Here is a 24,851-nt window from a genome sequence, read left to right on the forward strand (position 1 = left end):
TATACTCCCGCAGTCAAGAGGAGCATGAGCATCACCTCAGAGCGGTTTTTCAGACCCTGAAGGGTAGTCAGTTGTATGCTAAGTTCTCGAAGTGCAAGTTTTGGCTGAGTTCGGTCGCATTCCTGGGTCATGTCGTATTAGCAGTAGGTATTCATGTAGACACGAAGAAGAAAAAGGCAGTCAAGAACTGGCCTCGACCAGCTTCAGCTACGGAGATTCGGAGTTTCCTGGGGTTAGCAGGTTACTACTGTCAGTTCGTGGAGGGGTTTTCATCCATTGCAGACCCTATGACCAGATTGACCCAGAAAGGTGCCTAGTTCGGATGGTCAGACGAGTGTGAGGCGAGCTTTCAGAGGCTCAAGGCAGCTCTGACCACGACACCAGTGTTGGTTTTGCCCACAGGTTCAGGGCCCTATACAGTCTATTGTGATGCATCTCATATTGGACTTGGTGCAGTGTTGATGCAGGATGGCAAGGTCATTGCCTATGCTTCGAGGCAGTTGAAGGTTCATGAGAAAAACTATCTAGTGCATGATTTGGAGTTGGCAGCCATTGTTCACGCATTGAAGATTTGGAGGCACTATCTGTATGGTGTGGCGTGTGAGGTGTTCACTGATCATAAGAGTCTTCAGTATTTGTTTAAGCAAAAGGAGTTGAATTTGAGGCAGAGGAGGTGGTTGGAATTGTTAAAAGATTATGACATCACTATCTTATATCACCCGGGAAAGGCCAATATGGTGGCCGATGCCTTGAGTAGGAAGTCAGCCAGTATGCGCAGTCTTGCTTATATTCCGGTTGGTGAGAGACTGCTTGCTTTGGACGTTCAGGCTTTGGCCAATCAGTTTGCAAGGTTGGACATTTCTGAGCCTAGTCGAGTATTAGCTTGCACGGTCGCTCGTTCTTCATTATTGGAGCGTATCCGTGATCGTCAATTCGATGATCCCCATTTGTGTGTCTTGAGAGACCCGGTGCAGCATGGAGGTGCCATGAAAGTAACCTTAGATGATGATGGCGTATTGAGATTGCAGGGGCGAGTTTGTGTGCCCAATGTTGATGGGATTCGAGAGTTGATCTTAATGGAGGCCCACAGTTCTCGGTATTCTATACAGCCGGGCGCCGCGAAGATGTATCAGGATCTGAGGCAGCACTATTGGTGGCGCAAGATGAAGAAAGACATCCTTGCGCATGTAGCTCGGTGTTTGAATTGTCAGTAGGTTAAGTACGAGCATCAAAGACTTGGTGGTCTATTTCAGAGGATTGCACTTCCCGAGTGGAAGTGGGAGAGGATTATGATGGATTTCGTTACTGAGCTTCCGATGACTCGGAAGAAGTTTGATGCAGTTTGGGTCATTGTTGATAGGCTGACCAAGTCAGCGCATTTTGTTCCTGTTGCAACCACCTATTCGTCTGAAAGGTTAGCCGAGATTTATATCAGGGAGATTGTTTGCCTTCATGGGGTGCCGCTATCTATCATTTCGGATCGGGGTACGCAGTTTACCTCACATTTCTGGAGAGCGGTTCAGCGAGAGTTGGGCACCCAGGTTGAGTTGAGTACAACATTTCATCCCCAAACAGATGGTCAGTTCGAGAGGACTATTCAGATTCTTGAGGACATGCTCCGAGCCTGTGTCATTGATTTTGGAGGCTCGTGGGACCAGTTTCTACCTTTAGCAGAGTTCGCCTACAACAACAGCTACCAGTACAACATTCAGATGGCTCCGTATGAGGTGTTGCATGGTAGGCGATGTCGGCCTCCGGTTGGATGGTTTGAGCCGGGAGAGGCTCGATTATTGGGTACGGATCTGGTTCAAGAGGCCTTGGACAAGGTCAGGATCATTCAGAAAAGACTTCGTACAGCTCAGTCCAGACAAAAGAGTTATGCAGACCGCAAGGTCAGAGATGTTGCTTTCATGGTTGGGGAGCGGGTATTGCTCCATGTATCGCCTATGAAGGGCGTGATGAGATTTGGGAAGAAGGGAAAGCTCAGCCCTAGGTTCATCGGTCCATTTGAGATTCTTGATCGTGTGGGAGAGGTGGCTTATAGACTTGCCTTGCCACCTAGCTTGTCAGTTGTGCATCCCGTGTTTCATGTATCTATGCTCCGAAAGTATCGCGGAGATCCATCGCACGTGTTAGATTTCAGCACTGTCCAATTGGACAAAGATCTGTCATATGAGGAGGAGCCGGTGGCTATTCTAGACCGGCAGGTTCGACAGTTGAGGTCGAAGAGTTTTCCTTCGGTGCGTGTTCAGTGGAGAGGTCAGCCTCCTGAGGCATTGACCTGCGAGTCCGAGTCCGATATGCGGGGCTGTTATCCTCATCTATTTCCCTACTCAGGTACTTCTTTCTTTTGTCCGTTCGAGGACGAACGATTGTTTTAGAGGTGGAGAATGTGACGATCCAAAGGGTCATCACCGTAGTTCTTCCTTGTTCCGCGCTTCCGAGGCCTTGAAAACCTCGCTTTTAGTTGCCTCGATTTACGTGCGCAGTTCGGGCACGTAGCCGGAAAGTTTTTATGTTAGAATATGTGAATCATGTGAAAAATTTGTTGGATTTTGATATTAACATGCATAATATTGACTTCGGTCTTAAACGAACCCGGACCTGTGATTCGACAGTCCCGGAGGGTCCGTAGAAAAATATGGAACTTGGGCGTGTGCCCGGAATTAAATTCCGAGGTCCCAAGCCCGAGAAATGAAATTTTGTGCGAAATTGTTTTTTGAAATTAATTAAGGAAAATGAAGAAGGAAATTGATCAGAAAACTGTGGTATCGGGATCGTATTTTGGTTCCGACGCCCGGTACGAGTCTTAAATATGTTTTAAGCACTATCTGTAAAGTTTGGCTAAAAACGGACGTCATATGACGTGTTTTGGACTTAAAATGGGGAATTGGAGTTTTATGAAAGTTGAAAGAAAATCATGTGTTTTGAGGCTTGATTTTATGTATATGATGTTATTTTGGCGATTTGATCGCACAAATGAGACCGTAAGATGTTTTTAAGATCATATGTATGTTTGGTTTGGAGCCTCGAGGGCTCGGGTGAGTTTTGAGTGGGGCCCAGGAGGTCTTAGACTTAAAAAAAATGCAAGTTCAGGTGTTGCAGGCCCAACGCGGCCGCGGTCGTTTTCGCTCGGTCCGCGATGGCAACCACGCGGCCGCAATGCTTTTCTATGCGGTCCGCGTGGTGGGGGTTCAAAGGGTCGGTAGCTAGGTCGACCAGCGCGGCCGCGCACCAAATCAGTGCGGTCCGTGCTGGGTGGGTTCAGAGAGCCCACTTCTTCCCTCCCTCGGCGCGGCCGCGGTGCATTTCCGCGCGGTCCGTGCTGGCAGCCACGCGGCCGCGGTGCATTTCTGCACGGTCCGCGCCAGCCCCCAACATATATATAAATTCAGGATTTTCAGTCATTTTACCCACTTTTCAAAACCTAAAACCTAAGAGGCGATTTTCCAAACAACTTTTCTTCTCCAAAACGATTGGTAAGTGATTTCTAACTTAATTTCTTTATTCCTTGACATCTTTTAACATGATTTCAAATTCAAATCAAAGATTTTCATGGGGGAAATTGGGTGTTTTGGGTAGAAACTAGGTTTTCTACAAATTGAGAAGTTGGACCTCAATTTGAGGTCCGATTTCAAAACAAATCATATATTTGGATTCGGGGGAGAATGGGTAACCGGGTCTTGGTCCGAACCTCGAGTTTCGACCACGTGGGTCCGGGGGGTGTTTTTGACCATTTTGGGAAAGACCTTGTAGAATTTATTTTTCATGCATGGGGAGTGATTCATTTAGTAATTATTAATGTGATTAAGTAACTTATGACTAGATTCGAGCGAATTGGGGGTGGAATCAATAGGTAAAACTATACTAGAAGCGTGAGTTGAGTTTGGAGCATTCGAGGTAAGTGTTTGTTCTAACTTTGGCTTGAGGGAATAGGATTAGGATGTTATCTGCTACTTGCTAATGTGGAGTACGATGTATAGGCATGGTGACGGTTATCTATGCACCGGAGTCTAGCATGACCGTGAGTCTTAATTGCTTTTAATTCGAATAACGTGACATAATCCCCTTGTTTAATTGATGAGTTTCATATAATGTGAACGGTTGGGGTAAAATTGTGATTGGTGTACTTTTGGAGCGTTAGCTCGAACATGAATGTGTTAGTTGAGGAAGAAGGGATTTAAAAAGAGAATGTGTTGTTATTACTCCCTTGTCGGGATGTGTAGACCGATATATATACTCTCCCTTCTCGGGATATGTTGGGCTGTTAGTTGTACCCTTGCCGGGTTAGAGTGATATGTTGTTGATTTCCCCTGATGGGACTCTCCTTACAAAATCAGATGTTTCGAATTATATTATGGGATCGTGTGGCATGCCGTCCACTTATATATAATATTATGGGATCGTGTGGCACGCCATCCACTTATATATGATATTATGGGATCGTGTGGCACGCAGTCCACTTTTATATGATATTATGGGATCGTGTGGCACGCCGTCCACTTATATATGATATTATGAGATCGTGTGGCACGCCGTCCACTTATATATATGATATTATGGGATCGTATGGCACGCCGTCCACTTATATATGATATTATGGGATCGTGTGTCACGCTGTCCACTATATATATATATATATATCATGGGAACCGGAGTTTCTTCTGTTTATTTCCGATATTTCATTTTTATCTATTACTTCCCGATAGCATGTCCCCTCCTAGCTTTACTTTGTATTATCTTGTTATTGTTTTCTTGCACTTGTATATATACCTGTACAGGTTAATTGTGGTAGGTCCTGTTTATCCTCGTCACTACTTCGCCGGGGTTAGGCCAGACACTTACCAGCACATGGGGTCGGTTGTGCTGATGCTACACTCTGTGCATTTTTGTGCACAGATCAGGGAGCAGCTTACGGACCACAGCAGTAGGACTTCTGGGAGCTATTTTCAGTCCAGGGACTCTCGAGGTAGCCTAGCTGGCGTTTGCAGGCCGAAGCCCCTTTCCATGTTTTTCGTTTGTTCATCTTGTATCCGACAAACATGATGTATTTCCTTTTAGACATTGTTTGTAGTATTCTGTAGTAGTCCGTGGGCTAGTGACACCAGACCTTGGGTAGTGATGTGTATTAAACTTCCGCACTTTTGGTTTTCAGTTGCTTTAGATTTAAAGTCTTCCGCTTAAATTTTGTCTCGTTTATTATATTGTATGAAAGAAAGCAGGAAAGGTGTTTTAAATATTTGGCTGGCCTAGCTCCGATAGTAGGCGCCATCACGACACCCGATGGTGGGAAATCCGGGTCGTGACAACATCTTATATGGTTTTATCCTACTAGGACCTAAGAAATATTAGAGCACAAATTATAAATTTTATACTATGAAGATTTTGTCGGAAAAAATTCAAAAATCCGAAAAACCCGACAAAATCGAAAAATCCGAGAAAACCGTAATTGAAAAATTCAACTTTTGTTGGTTTGGTTTGGTTTGTAAATTTAAAAATCCGAGATAATTGGTTTGGTTTGGTAAATGAAAAATCTGAACTAACACGGCCTATGTACACCCCTAATTGCAATTATACTACTTTATTCATATTAGTAAATGTCTAATTAAAATCTCTTAACCTTAAATTTTCGGTGGTTTGGGACCCATGTCTCCCCTTTTTGTTCCTTTTTCTTGCTTAACAAAAAATTAACTAAGAACTTTGGGCTACATGCAATGTTTAAGAGTATCAAGGCAAATGCTCACTTATTTACGTACAAATAAAATCTCCTTGTTTTTTTAATATATGGGTTGTTGGTCTATAAACAACCCGTGGAAATCCTCTGAAACAATTTTCTGCATTTTTTTTGCCTTTGATATGAAAATTTGTTGCTGAAAGAGACAGACAACATGTGCAACCGCAAAAGATTTCAACCGAATTATGGAGCCATTTTGTCCGACTTCATATTCTTTAATTATTGCATTCTAAATTTCTTTCATATTTTTTGGGAGGAGTACGAATTCTTATTTTTGAAAGAACTTTCTGAAGACACAAGTGTTTATTACATTATTTTAGTGGCTTGGTAAGAATACGGACAAAAAGGTTTTAAACTTAAGACTTAAAAGAGAATAATCAACACCAACTTTTGGTTAATCAATAAACGACAGGAATTTTACAGACGTGAAATTGAACAATATGATCTTAAACTCGCTTTAAGTAAGCTGTTATTTTTAAGACCCATCTAGACACAAGAAGCGGAGAGGTGAATTGTGCTACTCCCCATTTTTGCTTGTAAGAAAAAAAAAAAAAAAACTAGTCCTTTAACTAAATAGTTCTAGACACAAAAAGAAAAATAAAGCGCGGAAATTAAACAACACAACATGTAATGACCTGATCATTTTTTTTTTTGTGTGTATTTGAGCCCCTTTCCTTATTTGATACTTCTGGGCATTTGCTTGTTGTTTTGTGGCTTGTTGAATTGGCTAGTTTGGGTGTCGGAAACGTTGGGTAGTGATTTGGGACACTTAGTATCATTTGGAAGCTTAAGTTGCTAGAGTTAACAAAGGTCTGATTTTTGAGTAAATGACCTCAGAATCGGGATTTGATGGTTCGATTATGTTAGTATAGTGATTTTAGATTTAGGCGTATGTCCAAATTTGAATTTGGAGGTTCGTAGAAGGTTTTGGCTCTATTTGCCGAGAGTTAGCAATTTGAAGGTTTGGAGAATTTTTAGATTTGATCGTGAGTTGACTTTGGAGTTATTAGGGTTTGGTTAGTGTTCCGAGACTTTGGATAGATTTATTTAGTTGAGTGGAACTTGTGTTCAATGTTTGGTTGTAGATCAGAATGGTTAGGCATGATTTGGACGCGTTTGGTGAAGTTAGAAAGTTTGGAACTTAAGAGATTGAATTGATCGTCGATTCTAGGTTGTGATATTATTTGTAGTGTTTTGAGCACTTGGTTTAAGCATATGGACTTGTTGGTGTTATTGGATGGGGTCCCAGGCCGGTGCTCGGGTGTGTTTTGAAATGATTTCGGATCATTTCCTCATCGTTTGGAGTTGCTGGTTTTCTGGTATGGAGTTGTGCTTCGTGATCGCGTAAAAGGGGGAGCTGGCAGGAGTATTTCTTTGCATTTGCAACATGGGTCTTGCATTTGCGGGGACTCACGAATCGCGTAGGTACAATCACTTTTGAGATTGAGTGGAGTCAGGCATGAGTTTTTCGTTCACATTCGCGAAGAGTGTGGCCTGGCTGGGGGGAGTTAGCCTTCGCATTTGAGAGTGGGTGCTCGCGTTGGCAAAGAAGAGGAGCAGTTGGTAGAAGTTTTGGCCTTCTCGATCACGAAAGGTGTGTCACGATTGTGATTCATACAGTTGGGCACACTACTTTAAGTTGTTATTTTGGAATTTTACTCATTCAATCATATTTTGAATCATAGACTTCGAGAGGTGAAAATTTTGAAAAGAAAATTCATTGCTACAGTAGAGGTAAGGAATTTCAATTGTATTTGGGTTAATATCACCTAAAACTTGAAATGTCAAGGTAAAAATTAGGGTTATTGTCTATAACTTAACAGGGTGAATTTTAAGTATTTGAAGGTTGATTTGGTAATTTTGGAATCTAATCATATATTTGGACTCGCGGAGTTATGGGTAGTCGGGATCTATCTCTTGGCTCAGGTTTTGAACATGTGAGCCCAGGTTGACTTTTGTTGACATTTAGAGATTTGATTAAAGATTTAAACTTTATTGTTTGAGATTGGTTATGACTTTGTTTGGCCTTATTGAGTTGTTTTGACTAGATTCGAGTCGTTTAAAGGTCGATTTGAGAGGAAAGTCTATATTGGAGGGTTGAAGCTGTTACCGGGTGAAGGTAGGTCTCTTGTCTATCCTTGTAAGAGGGAATTCTTCCCATAGATGAAATATTTTCTATTTGTTTCTCAATTTTGGAGTCATGTATATGCAAGGTGACAGACGTATATGCGTAGCTAGGTTGGACCATATCCAGTGTTTGTTAATTTCAATTGGTCTTTATTTGGATTATGTATATTTGATATCAATGTTCCGTTCCCATGACTACATGATAGTTTATAAATATATTTAGGAGCATGATTAAGGTTATGACTTGTTCATTTAGGCATAAAAGATTGTTTTGCCATATTGAGCTTTATTATTAATCACTTCGTCTTATTTTCTCCTTATTTGGCGGTTATATGGCTTCATTTATTCTCGTTAAATGATATGATTAGATTGTTCATGCTTAAGTAGCTAATGAGTCGTTGTGACAAAATAAATTAGAATATTAGCCACAACTATCTCGCATTCTTATTGTTATTGTCTAGTGCTTCCTTAATATATTGTTCGTTATATACCTATGCATGAGTAAAGAGTTAATAATTGGCATTACAGACGCTTTGGTCAGATATTGATTATTAGTTACTGACCATTAATGTAGAAAGAATGATCTAATCCTAGATATGGATACGCCCTTTCGGAGTCAGGTGATTACCCATGTTACCTTGGGTCCTATGAGCGTAAGCACCCATGATTTTTTTGTACTTGTTGGACATGTGACCCGTGTCAGGAACATGAATTTGTGTTGTGAGTTGTTAAGAAAGGGATCATGCACACACACACACATATATATATATATACATAAGTGTTGTTGATAGGTATCATGTCTTGAGGTGACAAAGTGAGGTGTTGATATCTTATTTAACCTCTTTATCTATAAAGCATGTCGTTAATTGTATAAACTGTACTTCTTGATCTTTTGTACTCATATGATAATAGCATTCTTTACTTTTTATATTGGTATGCTTTCACTTGATTTTTGGGATGATAGTGAGTGTCGATATCGATCCCTCGTTACTACTTCTTCTAGGTTAGACTTCATACGTACTACGTATCGTGGATTGTACTCTAAACTTCTACACAGTTTTTGCAGGCTCTGAGGTTGGTACTGGTGGTGTTCATTTTACTGAGTAGAGGATCTTGAGGAAACTTAATGGTGAGTTACTCTTATTTCCCATCACATTGGTTCCCCTCCCTACTTATCCATTCAGTCTATCTATTTCTTATAAGGCAGATATTTGTTACTCAGTTTATACACTCTTACTCTTGTTAGATGCTTGTGATGTTTGTGATATTCGATTTTTAGGCTATGCAGACAGTTATGATCATGTTAGACACTATCTTATTTTATATTTGTTATCAATTTGAGATTATTTCTATTTCTTTTCATATTATAGATTTTGTTAAGGATTTGAATAAGTTATTTTGGAATTATGATTGATATTGTGTTGGCTTGCTTAGCAAGCGAGCTAGGTGTCATCACGGCCATTGGTTGGATTTCAGGTCGTGACAGTTGTTATCAGAGATCTAGGTTCTAAGGGTCTCACAAATCACAAGCAGACCTAGTAGAGTCTTGTCGATTGGTACAAAGGCGTCAGTATCTATTTGCGAGAGGCTATAGTTCTTTATGAAACCTTCTTTTCTTGAGTCCTCATCATGTGTTAATTATTGACTTACGTCTAAATCTTGCTCTATATTCTCTTATAGTTGGTGAGGACACGAGCATCTGCAAATGCAGTAGGTACTGCAGAGGAAGCACCACTGACTGTAGCCGGGAGATGTAGGGCTCGAGGTAGGGCCAAGGCTCTAGTTAGGGGCCGTAATGTCACAACTTGAGGTGGAATTTTCACCGGAGCCCTTGGTCATTCCACGGTAGTTGTAGTAGACCCATATGTGGATTAGGTGGAGGACCAGGGTATAGATGAGCATACTGAGGTTCGGGTGCACACCTAGCATCCAAAGGGTTACATGGTTGCACCAGTATTCCAGGAGGCCATGGCTAAGATGGTTAGCTTTATAGATGCATTGATCTAGGAAAGAGTTGTTCCAGTGGCGCCAACCACATCTCAAGCTAGAGGGGGAGCTCAAACCCTCTTCCCTCATACTCTAGATAAGCGAATTGTAGTATCTAGGCCCGTGGTTGAGCCTGCTATGTTTTCTAAGGAGTAGAAGAGGCCTGAGAGGTTCCAAAAGTTACATCCTCGTCACTTTGATGGGGATGCTTAAGAGGATGCCCATGATTTCCTTGATTAGTGCCATCAGATTCTTAGCAGGGCCTAGTAGAGTCCAATGGAGTGGACTTCCCTTCCTTTCAGCTTAGAGGAGCTGCTAGGAGATGGTCGCAGATTTATGAGCTGGGCAGGCCAACATGATCTGCTCCTCTCACTTGGACTCAGTTTTTCATATCTATTTCTTTAGAGGTAAATTTAACTTACCAAGAGGGATGAGTTGAGGGCCCAATTTGAGAATCTTGAGTAGTATTGTTTGTCAGCGACTGAGTATGAGGTAAGATTCACAGATTTGTCTGATCATGCAGCTTTATTGATCCCCATTAAGGCAGAGAAGGTGAGGCGGATTATTGAGGGTTTGACCAACATCATCAGGGTTAATATGGCTCGAGAGTCAGAGATGTGGACTCCTTTTTATCAGGTAGTAGAGATAGCTCGGAGGATCGAGCATGTTTGTCCTCTAGAGGAAGAGGTCAATTCAGCATAAGCCACCATGGTAGGCCGGCTCATTTCACACAGCACGGAGCTCGTGGTGATCATCTTTCAATTCTCCAGTTCCATCATCCTTTAGTGCTTTTCCAGAAAGCTCTTACTATGCTCCGTCTATTCAAGGTTCATCCAGTGGGTATTCAGGTCACCAAGGGCAATATAAGTCTCATTAGCCTCATTTAGCTAGGTATTGCTATGAGTGTGAAGAGTTTGGCCATGTGAGAAAGTATTACCCCAGTCTCGGTAGTGGCACAAGTCATCAGAGTTGTCAGCCATTGATTTTCGTGCCGGTTGCATGACCTCCTACTCAACAAGCTAGAGGGGGAGGTCATGCAGTGAGAGGTCTTCCTAGAGTGGTAGGTCAGGTTGGTAGAGCTTCGACCAATTGCGTTTAGGCTCATTGATGTGCTTTTGTAGGTAGACCCGAGATAGTGACCTTAGATGTTGTAATCACAAGTATGGTCTTGGTCTATCATAGAGATATTTCTATGTTGTTTGATCTATGGTTGATATTCAGCTTAAAGTATGTATATTTTTATGCATATTGCCTCATATTTTACTCATGTCTCATAGATTTCGGATGTGTAATGTAATAATTTTGCTAATTTGTGGTATTTCTATGTGTAGGCATCATCCGGAGGCAATTTGGGATAAAGGTGCATAAATTAAAGCGAAAAGAGGAAGAAAAGGGAAAAGGCCACAGTGTAGCGCCATATGCAACATGGGGCGCTATTTGTGGCGCACAAACCAGAACACCCAAAAGGACAGCGCCAGGGCTAGCACCCCCCGCTAACCTGGGCGCTGGTGATGTGAAGTTATCCTAGTTCGCTCGAGACTGAGTTATTTTGACCCTAAGACGCCCCAACTCATATAAAAGCAAACCTAAACCTATTTTGACAAGGGAAACACTGCTTTGAGAGAGGAACAAAAGTACGAAACACTCAGTAGCACGAAATTCGTCAATTTTTCCATTCTTCTTCTAGTATTCATACCTTTTAAGTTTTAAAACATTATTTTGATAGTTTTTAGGAACATGAGTGGCTAATAACCTTATTATTCTGGGGTCATTGGTGCTACATGAATGTTGACGTTTGAAGTTGACATTGACGCAATTAATTTTATCATATTGGCTTGTTTATTTAATTTTGTTCTTAACAATGAAATACTACCCATGAATCTAGAGTTGAACTCAAAAGTAGGAATTCTAGATTGCATATAGGATTAAATAGAGCAAGTTCTTGAACCGGGGCATCAAGAAACAGATTCACAATTAGGATAGAAATATACCTATTTTTCTTGCTTGGTTGAAATACAGGAAGTGTAAATATGTTCTTGTTAGTCTTAGTTCCATAGACATATAGGCATTAAGTTAGCTTGAATAGGCGAGTAAGGACTCGATAGATAACATCAACCCTATAAATCAACAAACCAGATAAATCAAATATTAAGTTTAAGCTAAGAACGCAACAAGATTGTTAGCTAGCCTATGACCCTTGAATATCCTCTCCTACTGATTTTTATCTGAAATTTCCTACGTGTTTTAGTCGATCTCTAGTTTATTTAATTGCTTGATAGTTTCTTTGATTGTTGATTAATTACCTACACATTTTGAGAAAAATCTCTTGAATAAATAAGTTGTTAGAGTTTGAATCAGTCAAAAGTTAACCATAAGTCTCCGTGGGAATGATACTCTACTCACTACTTTATTACATGACGACCACGTATACTTGCATGTGTGTTTGGTCGCAACAAGTTTTTGGCGCCATTGCCGGGGACTTAGAAATCAGTTACTTGTCTGAGTTAAGCTTATATTAGTTATTAGTTCAAGTTTTAATTTTTAGTTTGCTTTATTTGTGTTAACGTAGGTGTCACACCTCCTTTTTCACTACACCCCCGTAAAGGGGTGTATAAGGGAGTTTTTCCAACTTAAAGTGACAATCGAAACAAGATTATTTGTTAAATTCAGAGTCGCCACTTGGGATAATTTTATGGTGTCCCAAATCACCGGTTCAAATCCCGAATCGAGGAAAAGATTGACTATGTATTACAGTCCGCGAAAACAGAAATCCGGGTAAGGAATTCTGTTAACCCGGGAGAAGGTGTTAGGCATTCCCGAATTCCGTGGTTCTAGCACGGTCGCTCAACTATTATATTCGGCTTAATTATCTGATTTTTAACAATTATGAACCTATGTGCAAATTTTAGTTTTAACCGATGTTATTTATTTTTTTAGAGAATTGCAACGTTATTAAAATACGTCTCGAACCACGTCACATAAATGCACCCGTGATTTTTGGCATATTTTTTGACATCGTTGAGATTTGGATTTGGGTCACATAAATGCGCACCCGAGTTTAGGAAAATCAGTTATTAAAATAATGCGCCTAAAAATGACTACGCGTTTGCAATTTGCGGGGGCCATGAAACTTTAATTAAACGGCACGCCTCGAATTCTAAGGATCAATACAGAATTAAAATAAGAATCGCACAATTGTGCTTTTTGTTTGGCACGGCACACCTCAAATTCATTAAAAGCTTAAGGGTTTCTAAACTAATTTATGAGGGGTATAATTTGTTTATGTTATTCGATAAGGCAAATCCAAGGACCTTTTATGCCAAATTTAGACTCACGTTACAAGACAAATAATTAAAAGACTCAATCCCCTTTCAAATTGTGCCCAAAGGGGAGCCCACTTACTTGTTATGTATGCTACTAAATCAGAGATTTTTAGTGACTTCAATCGCATTACATATGAGGCTCGACACTACAAATAGAGGCAGCTATAGCGCTGGGACCCATGGTCGAGCCCCTGTGAGAACCCAAAGCTTCACACACACTCATTAGAATTAAACATTGATCCTATAAAGCTTACATAATAACAAGAAATGTTACAGCCTATTTCTCAATGATTTTAAGGTTTTTGGGGCCCAAGTTGAGCCCAAATCTCACAATGGAGAAGGAAATGTTGCATGGAACCTAGATCGAATCCCCCTCCCCTTCTCGATTTCATTTTGATTCAACTATAGAGGTTGCAATCCAAACTTATTGTTCTAATTCAAGATGATATTCAATTAATACCAACAGCCCCGTATTTGAATTCTGATCACCCAAAAAGAGTAATTGGAAGTCGATTTGTTAACCTACTCTAGATCCAAAATTATTCTAAACTATCATGACCATATCACTTAAAATGATTATTGGGTCCAAACAAGCCCAAACGAAACTCGTATTGAATTTCCAGTAACAACAAATAACCTCACAGCTTCAACCAATTCTTGTTCACTAGGGTATTCTGGCTTCATGGTGGCCTTAAAAATATATGAATTATACTTGCTGGAATATCCAAGGTAGAGAAACAATCAAACTTTAAGAATTTATGAGACAAAATCAAGTTTCATTCAAGATCTGATTGAACTCTAAGATGTTTATGTTTGCAGAATAGCAGGTTTGTATGAGAAAGACCAAAATATCCTGCTACATCTTATCTCTATTGTAAACAGATTTCTAGAGCAATTAAAGAGTGATACAAAGCTAAACTAGAACTATTACAATAGGAGTTTGAACAAATCAGCCAATGTACAACTTATGGCTACAAATACTTTCAACAACAAACCAAACAACCTCATTCCTGAAATCAGTAGCCACTATACTCAGTTATGCATGCCAAAGATCAAAAGTGTGTACCTGGAAATGGAAAGATACAAACTATGGAGAATCAGCAGCAGTAGCAGATATCGACAACAATAACAGCAACAAACACAACCCAAACTTGGTAAATGAACCCAAGAGATTAACCCCAAAAGACCAATGGATCAGTAGTTTCAACAGTTTTATCAGAAATTAACCCAAAGATTTCGATGGAACAGTACTTTTCTTATTGATCCTTTGGGCAGTTTTGATCTCAGAAGGTCTAAACTCTCATTCTCACCAATATCTCTATCTCAGTCTTCTCCCCAATACCCAAATTCAATCTATTTTTACCCCCCAGATGAGTCAAGGATTGCTTCAACAAGTTAAGAACTTGAAAAATCAGAGAAAATGAATTCAATGAAGCAGTAGAAAATTTCAAAGACTGTAAAAAAACTTTAATGAAACAGTAGTCTTTTCAGTATTTCTATGTGTTCAATCCTGTGTGTTCTCTCAGCTCGGGATTGCTTAAAACTCTATCAAAAAAACTCGAATTCTGTCTCAATCTTTTCAAACTCTCTTCTGTTCTTCACTCCTCTCCCCTTACAAAGTCAGTCCTCTCTCCTTATATATCAGTGAGTATCGCTCTTTTAAGGTGTATTCTGTCCTTTTTCTTATGTTCCCCTCCCTTTCCAGACTGTGTACCCTTTTACACTTGTATTTTAGCCTTTAATTATATCCCCATGTTCTCTGATTCCCAGCTCCTAAAAGGGCAATAAGCCAGCCACTACCAGTCCCCTTTTCATTCTTAATTCATTCCATTACTTAGTTCTTATAATTAATTCAGTAGTGCATTTCCTAGACCTTACAACTATTGAGAAGCCCTCTAATTAATTATTGATAGGTTTCCCTGCCTAAATTACCCTCAAGGCTTCTGTTATTCATACCCCCTAAGTTCCGAAGCACCACAATTATAGTAAACAAAAGACTAAAACCTTTAACTAGATTGAAAAATCAAAATCGCTATTAAATTACTTAATGACATACATGAATATGCATCAAAGGCAATCGTATGGGTAATTCACAATTTTAAACCTAATTCAAACCTAAGAAGAGAAGAAGATGGGGCAGAAGTGGAATAATAACAAGAAAAGAAAAGAAGTATTGTTGGATACTCACCAACTAAACTCGAAGTTAGAATCTTATAACTTGATTCGTACAAAACTGATACCAATCGTTTTTTTTTCTATCGAGAAAGAGAGAATGACATCAATTTTGTAATGAATCAGCCTTCCCGAGTCGATGCATGCCACCAGTTTTGGCAGTATCGAGTTGTGAGTTTTTAGAGCTTAAATTTGGATCTAATATTCGAGGAGTTCTAGAAAGATTCGAAGGAAACCATTCTGGGATTTGTAAAGAGGGGGTCTAGGTGGTCATGTGGTATTAGTTTGGGGTTGATTGGGTAAACTAGGGTTCGGGTCCGATCTTCGATCTGAAATTCGAAGAACCACAGGGTGATTCGAAGGGAAAGGAGTGGGGATTTGGAATGAGGGAAGTGAGGGGTTCTATGGTGTAATTTGGGAAGGGATTGGACCACCGGAACCGCCGTGAGGCGATTTCCGGTGGCGGAAGGCGGCGGGGCTAAACGGTGAGACAGGGGTATCTTTGAAGAGACGAGTGGGGGAGGGGGGGTGTTTTGGTATATTAAAATGGTGATTGGATTAGGGCCGTTGGGATGATAAGAATCTAACGGCCATGATGGATCCTTTAATGAGAACAGGGTCATTTTGGCCGGTTGGGGTGGGACTGGATCGAGTAGAGGAGACGGGTCGGGTTAGGTTAAAGCTTTGGGACCGTTTGAACAAGTTAATTCAATGGTGCAGATTGGAATGCCCGAAACGATGTCGTTTGGTTGAGGCTGGAGACGGACCGGGTTGGGGCTGGACTGGGGTGGATTTCCGGTGCATTTTATTTGGGCTTTGGGGATTTAAATTAACTTTGGCCCAATTCTGATTTTCTTTTCCTTTATTAATTATTTTCTTCCTAAATTGTCTTCGAAATTAAAACCAAAAATCCTAACTCAAATTATAAAACCAAAATTGACTTAAAATACTAATCCACTTTAAATAATATTTATCACAAGTAATTAAATACTAAAAAATAAAATAATCACACAATTTGACATTAATACGTTATTTTTTGATTCTTTCATCATCTTTTTGTAAAAATAAGTAATTTACTACTCAACTAAAAATAAAATTATAAAATTAAATCCTAAATACAAATGCAATCTATTTTTTGTATTTTTCATTTATTTAAACATACAAACATGCACGAACTCATGCAAATAATGACAGAAAATACTATAAAAATCCACAAAATTGCAAACAACGGAAAAAATTATTTTATTTGGAATTTTTTGGGAGTGATTCTCATAGGGCAAAAATCACGTTCTCACAGCTGCCCCTCTTTGCCCGAAAACACAAAAAGTTTTTGTGCAAAGATAAAGTGAGCGGATACGAGCGATTTTTGCCCGTTTTGAATACTCCGTGGGAAGCATTTTTGAAAGATTTGACCGAACCTCTACTTCAAAGGTTTCCTGCATATCTTTGGCTATAAAGGAATCAGGTCAATGTTGTTCGGGATGTTTCGGTAGCTGGGACTACCATGAGCTGTGGTTTCACTATTACTGTTGTTGCTGCTGATACTGTTTACTGACCTCCTTATTACACCATGACAAAAATGAAGAAGCTAAACTAAGCTATAATCTATGCTTTACAATGATTTATTTTCAATCTTGGTCTTGTGACTGTTGTTGCCTTGTTGATTTGTATTTCCCTCAGTTGTTCCTTTGCTGCTGACTCGAATTGTACTCTTGAGATGCTTTCCCTCTCCTTCAGGCGGGTACCTGATTGATGGACCTTTAAACGTTTTTCTTTGACCATTGTTGCCTATCCTCTATTCTACAGGCGGGCTCCTGATTACTCGAACCTGACTTGCTTGTTCCCTTCGTTCTTCATTTGGGTGCCTGACTGCTGAACTTGAATCGTATTCCCTTGTTCTCCAGGTGGATGCCTGATTGCTGAATCTTCCACTGCCCTTCCTTGTTCTCCAGGTGGACGCCTGATTGCTTGAGCTTGAATTGCTTCTTCCCTTCATTTTTCCGGTAGGTTCCTGATTACTTGAAATATGAATGGTATCCCCTTGTTCTCCAAGTGGGCTCCTAACTACTGCGCTTGAAAGTATTCCTTGCTCTCCAGGCAGGCTCCTGACTTCAAAATAGACAAACCAAGAATTTGAAAGCTAAAACTTAAATTATACTCCCTTGTTCTCCAGGCGGGCTCCTGACTGCTGTGCTTGAATGTGTTCCCATGCTTTCCAGGCAGGCTCCTGATTGCTGAAACTCGAACTGTTATTCCTTGTTCTCCAGGTGGACGCCTGATCAGTGATACTTCGACTGTTGTTCCTTGTTCTCCAGGTGGTCGCCTGATTGCTGATACTTCAACTGTTGTTCCTTGTTCTCCAGGTGGACACCTGACTGCTAGTGCTTGGTTACACTCTTATCTTCACATCTGTGTTATTCTCCATGTTCTTCAGAGGGGTGCCTGACTTCAAACAAAATAGATAAGACAAAAGAAAATTTTCTACCCCAGTTTGGTAGTTGGGCGCATCTGTGAGTGTTAAACTAAATCATATTACCAAATATTACTAAGAATTTGAAAGCTAGGCCCCATTATTCAGGGGGGTCCTGAAAATTCCTAATTGAATCCTCTCTAAAACTTGCAAACTTTGAAATTAACTAATATTACTTTGGGTTACACTTATGCTAGATCTCGTTTTTCACGATTGTTTCAATTTTTAAACTATGTCCCATTTTCTAGGAGGGTCCTGAGAATTTCCGACTAAATTGGGGAAAAGGTGGAAAAAGATGGTGTTTCTTCTTGGGGAAAAAGTTGAGGAAACATAAAATCATAATCATTAATCTGGGAAAGAAAAGAAATCAGAATCTTTGTTCTCATGGGGTACAAACTTCGAAGTTTCACTTATGATCCTCTATGGTGAATTTATGCCAAATTCTGCTACTCATGATTATTTTGAATTTTAAACTAAGTCTCATTTTCTAGGAGGGTCCTGAGAATTCTACGATCAAACCTGCCTGGTACTTGCTCTCCTTACGGATGATTTCCTGAAACGAGATGCCATCTTTGCCCCAGTTTCAAATCAAAGAAAACTTTGTCAGTTTAAAATGTGGTGGTTAGTTGTGGCATTCTTGCTGGAGGTGGTTCTTTTGTCCATTCTTTGCTTCGTCCAACTGCCTTGAACTGGTCGAAAAGACTGTTTTGACCTTTTGACCGATCCTCAACTGCAGGATCCCCAACTGTTGTTTTCACTTTTGACCCTTCTATCTGAACTTGTATATATCCCATGACATTACTGAACCATTCCACAATTTTAACTTTTGCTTACACCATAGGTCCCATTTTTCATCTTTGGCATGTTCTAGCTGTATTTTGCTTTGTGCAATTCCGATGGTGGTAGTAAGCTTTGGAATTCCTTCTTACAAGGCTAAACTTGGAAGAGCTTTATAGAAGTAAACTTAACAGCAATGAAATGCAAGGATTTTAAGAATAAAGAAAAGAATCCAAATTTGGATGACTATTGGAGATAGGAAACAGGACTTATCTGAGCGGAATCACCGGCACCAATGATCATGGTATGCATTTGGATTAATCAGCCCAGTCTATTTAACCAATCTCCTTTCCAATTGTTTTACTTTGTTCTCCAAGATTTCCATAACCCACTTTTACTTTCCACCAACTTACGAACCTGGTTCGACTTGCAGTGCCCTGAAGGGTTTTCACCGACAAACCTCTCTCATTTGTTTTCTCTCAGCTTTCGTCGCCTCATGGTGCCCATCAAGGTTTTCACCAATAAGACACTCTCATTTTTATTTTCTCTCAGCTTTCGTCGACTCATGGTGCCCATGAGGGTTTTCACCAATAAGACTCTCTCATTTTTTTTGATTTTTCTTACTTAAACTGGAGTGTTGCCCCTGATATGAATTCTCTGTACATTGCTCGACTTGGCATCTCTCGAAGACTGATCGGAAGGTCTTTCTTTGAACCGTAATGTGCGCTTTTGGATGGGGTTAGAAAAAAAAAATCTATCAAAGGCTCAAAATAATTTTGAGACGGGTTTAAAATTACAACTCTTGTAATCACATTTATTATTACAAGTACAACTTTTGCCCCAGTTTCTTGCTTGGGGATCTTTTGATATTTTATTTTGATGAGACCGAACCGTGAGGCTGCCTACGTATCCTTAAAAGGAATCAGGTCGAACATAGTTCATGCGTGAATTTCCTTGTTGTTATACTTTTTACTTCTTTTCTTTTATATTTTTCTTTTCTTTTTTTTCTCTCTTTTTCGTTATTGATTTCAAAAGAGGGGTATAAAAGAAGTAAATAAGACTCAAAAGGGGGAACAAAGGGTGAAATGTTTAGACAACAGAACAAATTGCCTTCGTCATTCCAATCTTCGAAATAATGTCAAATACAAACAATCAACAGTTATAACAAAGAAATCATACATAATATCTTTTTACTGCATCAGAATTGATAGCCATGTCTATGCATTTTCCTTCGATATCTGTTAAACATAAAGTACCATTGGACAATACTCTGGTCACAACGAATGGCCCTTGCCAATTTGGGGCGAACTTGCCTTTCGCTTCAGCCTGGTGTGGAAGGATACGTTTCAGCACCTGCTGGCCCACTTCAAACTTCCGGGGACGTACCTTTTTGTTGTATGCTCTTGTCGTTCTCTTTTGATATAACTGGCCATGACACACTGCTACTAATCTTTTTTCATCAATCAAATTCAACTGCTCCAAACGGGTTTTGACCCACTCATTATCATCAATTTCAGCCTCACGACAATCCGAAGGGACTGGATTTCAACTTCCGCTGGTATCACTGCTTCAGTTCCATATACCAACAAATAAGGAGTTGTACCTACTGAAGTTCGGATAATAGTGCGATAACCCAGCAACACAAACGGTAATTTTTCATGCCATTGCCTGGAACTTTCTACCATTTTCCGAAGTATCTTCTTTATGTTTTTGTTGGCTGCCTCAACTGCTCCATTTGCCTTGGGACGATATGGGGTAGAATTGCGATGTGTAATCTTAAACTGTTGGCATACTTCTTCAATCAATTTACTGTTAAGATTAGCACCATTATTCGTGACGATCACCTTTGGGATTCCGAATCGACAGATGATATTTGAGTGAACAAAATCGACCACTGCTTTCTTGGTCACCGATTTGAAGGTTTTGGCCTCAACCCACTTGGTGAAATAATCAATGGCTACCAGAATGAATCTATGCCCGTTGGATGCTGCCGGCTCAATTGGTCCAATGATATCCATGCCCCAAGCAACGAAGGGCCATGGTGCCGACATCGTGTGCAATTTCGATGGTGGAGAATGAATCAAATCTCCGTGTATCTGGCATTGATGGCATTTACGCACAAAACTGATACAATCTTGCTCCATGGTGAGCCAATAATAACCTGCTCGGAGAATTTTCTTTGCCAGCAAATATCCGCTTATATGTGGTCCGCAAACTCCTGAATGTACTTCGGACATGACAGCCGTAGCTTGTCTAGCATCTATGCATCTTAACAATCCAAGGTCTGGTGTTCTTTTATACAAAACTCCTCCACTTAAGAAGAATCCACTTGCCAACCGTCGAATTGTTCTCTTCTGATCCCCCGTGGCTTGCACTGGATATATCCCCATTCTGATGTACTCGTGGATATCATGAAACCATGGTTCTCCATCAAGTTCTTCTTCAATCATGTTGCAATAAGCATGCTGATCTAGTACTTGAATGTGCAAAGGATCGACATAGGCTTTGTCTGGATGGTGCAACATTGACGCTAGGGTAGCTAAAGCATCGGCGACCTCATTATGGACTCTAAGAATATGCCTAAACTCTACTGATCGAAACCGTTGACAAAGATCATGCAAAAATTGTCGGTATGGTATGAGCTTCAAATCTCGTGTTTCCCATTCTCCTTGAATTTAGTGTACCAGAAGATCCGAGTCTCCCAAGACCAAGACTTCCTGGATATCCATGTCTGCAACTAGCCTTAAACCCAAAATGCATGTTTCGTACTTAGCCATATTGTTGGTACAATAGAAACGAAGTTGAGCTGTAACGGGATAATGATGCCCTGTTTCAGAAATAAGCACGACTCCTATCCCCACTCCTTTCATATTAGCAGCCCCATCGAAGAAAAGTTTCCAACCTGGTTTTTCGGCCTGTTCTAGCTCGTCAATATGCATTACCTCTTCATCAGGAAAATAAGTCCTCAGTGGCTCATACTCTTCATCGACCGGGTTTTCGGCCAAATGATCGGCCAATGCTTGGGCTTTCACTGCAGTCCGAGTCACATAGATTATGTCAAACTCTGTGAGCAAAATCTGCCACTTTGCCAGTCTTCCTGTCGGCATAGGCTTTTGAAAGATATACTTCAATGGATCCAAGCGTGAAATGAGGTAAGTAGTGTAGGATGACAAATAATGTTTCAATTTCTGTACCAGCCAAGGTAGGGCGCAACATGTCCTTTCCAGGTGAGTGTACTTAACCTCGTAAGCTGTGAACTTCTTGCTAAGATAGTAGATGGCTTGTTCTTTCCTGCCGGTGACATCATGCTACCCCAGTACACAGCCAAATGAATTTTCCTGGACAGTCAAGTAAAGAATAAAAGGTCTCCCTGGTTCTGGTGGTACCAGCACAGGTGGGTTAGACAAGTATCCCTTTATCTCGTCGAATGCTTCTTGACACTCATTAGTCCACTTGATCGCAGCGTCCTTCTTCAACAACTTGAAAATAGGCTCACAAGTTGTCGTGAGCTGAGCAATAAACCTGCTGATGTAGTTCAACCTTCCTAAAAGACTCATCACTTAAGTTTTATTCCTCGGAGGTGGCAATTCTTGTATGGCTTTGATATTTGATGGGTCCAACTCGATGCCTCGCCGACTGACTATGAATCCCAATAGTTTTCTGGATGGAACACCAAATGCACACTTGGCAGGGTTAAGCTTGAGGTTGTACCTGCGAAGCCTCTGGAAGAATTTCCTCAAATCCCCGATGTGGTCGGCCTGATGTTTTGATTTTATGATCACATCATCTACATATACCTCACTATCCTTGTGTATCATGTCAGGAAACACAATAGTCATTTCCCTCATATAAGTTGCCCCAGCATTCTACAAACCAAATGGCATTACCCGGTAGCAATAAGTTCCCCATGGCGTGATGAATGCAGTCTTTTCTGCATCTTCTTCATCCATTAGAATCTGATGATACCCGGCGTAGCAATCCACAAAAGATCCAATCTCACGCTTGACACAATTATCAATCAAAATATGAATATTGGGTAGTGGGAAGTTATCCTTCGGACTTGCTTTGTTGAGATTGCGGTAATCGACGCATACTCTGATCTTGCCATCCTTCTTCGGCACATGCACGGCATTAGCCAACCAAACAGGATACCGAGTGACCCGAATAACCTTTGCATCCAACTACTTGGTAACTTCTTCTTTAATCTTCACACTCATATCAGTTTTGAATTTCTTCAACTTTTGCTTGACGGGAGGAAATGCTGGATCAGTGGGCAATCTGTGGACCACTAAATCAGTGCTTAAACCTAGCATGTCGTCATATTACCACGCAAAAACATCTTTGTACTCGATGAGTGTTTTGATTAACTCCTCCCAGATTTTTTGCTCGAGGTGGACACTTATTTTAGTCTCTCGGACATTGTCTGTGTCCCCTAAATTGACGGCTTCTGTGTCATTCAGGTTGGGTTTGGATTTTTCTTCGAAGTGAATTTACTCCTTACTAATCTCTTCGAAGGCTTCATCCTCATCATCATATTCTGATTCGTAATCACAATCTAGTTTTTGAACTAATATTTCGGAATCAGATTGATTTTTAAGACTGGGCTGAGGTTTCCTTATGCATACAATGTCATTAGAACCAGCGTAAAAAGAGCTGTATAGAAAAGAAAACAAAACAAAAAGGACAACCATCAGGAATGATGAAGAAAGGGAAATTGTATTTTATTGAATGATAAAAGATAACAAGGTTTGCACACTCAAACAGACTGAAAAATGAAATCCGGATTACAACCCTGGAATAATTCGTACAAACTTAAAGGAAAATCAAAGCAAACTACCAAGACTCCTTCCGAGTAGGGAGAGGAGTAGCCTTCCAATTATTAAGCTTTGTTGTTGGCCCAACAAATTGCACTTCCGCGGTGCTAGAACCTTCTCTAATTTCCACCATGTTCACACTGTCGAACAACTTCTCAAATCTTTCAATTAACTCCTTGTCCGGATGAATCACAGAATTGGGAATTGCGGTCACTGGGCGACTCCTCGTACCGGACTTGACAAATGATTTGGAAAGACGTGGGACCAGCTTTGGAAGGACCCATGCCCTTTGTTTCAATTTCCTGGCTCTTTTTATGTTTGCGGCTGTAGGCTTGAATCCTAGACCAAATTTTCCCAAGTTTTTGGGAAGAGACACGGGTTGTATGATGCCTTGCAGAGCTTCTCCCAAACCCTTTCCTGGTACAAAACCATTCTTCAACATTTCATACGCTACTATGACTGATGCGGCGGTTATCTTCGGATTTGGGATACACTTTCCTTCTGGAACTTTCTCGACTAACATTGCATCAGAAACTTGGTAGACCCATGGTCCCTTGTCATCTCCCACTTCAATGAATGGCACAATGGTGTTGCCGTGAGTGCACCAATTATCTTCGCCGTGCACAACTATTTTCTGTCTGTACCATTCAAACTTGACCATCTGATGGAGTGTTGATGGTACTGCTTTAGCGGCGTGAATCCATGGTCGCCCTAATAGCAAATTGTAGGAAACAGCTATATCCAACACTTGGAATTCCATTGTGAATTCTACTAGACCTATAGTCAGTTCCAACATTATGTCCCCGACTGAGTCTTTGCCTCCGCCGTCAAATCCTCGCACACAGATATTGTTCTTATGGATCCTCTCATCTTCTACTTTCAGCTTGCTTAGAGTGGAGAGAGGGCAGATGTTCACACTTGAACCATTGTCAACCAATACCCGGGTAACCACGAAACCCTCGCATTTTACTGTCAAGTAAAGGGCTTTGTTGTGCTCAGTACCCTCTACGGGCAGTTCATCATCGAAAAAAGTGACTCTGTTTACTTCAAAAATCTTGTTGGCTATCTTTTCCAGATGGTTTACTGAGATCTTGTCGGGGACATGGGCCTCATTCAAGATTTTCATCAGCGACTGACGGTTCTCATCTGAATGGATTAGCAATGAGAGCAATGAGATCTGAGCGAGCGTTTTCCTCAACTGTTCTACAACAAAATAGTCGTGCACTTTCATTTTCCTCAAAAATTCCCCTGCCTCTTCTTTAGTTACAGCTCTCTTTACCGGCATTGGATTATCTTTAGCTCTTCTTAACTCCTCGGGAGTAAAACACCTTCCTGAGTGAGTCAAATCTTGTGCTTCACAAACTTCTTCTTTGATTTCTTTCCGTTTGTAAATCACTGTCACTCGTTCATAATTCCAAGGAATAGCCTTGTTGTTGATCACTAGAAGC

Source organism: Nicotiana sylvestris, chromosome 5, assembly GCF_000393655.2.
Source record: "Nicotiana sylvestris chromosome 5, ASM39365v2, whole genome shotgun sequence".
Taxonomy (NCBI): Eukaryota; Viridiplantae; Streptophyta; class Magnoliopsida; order Solanales; family Solanaceae; genus Nicotiana; species Nicotiana sylvestris.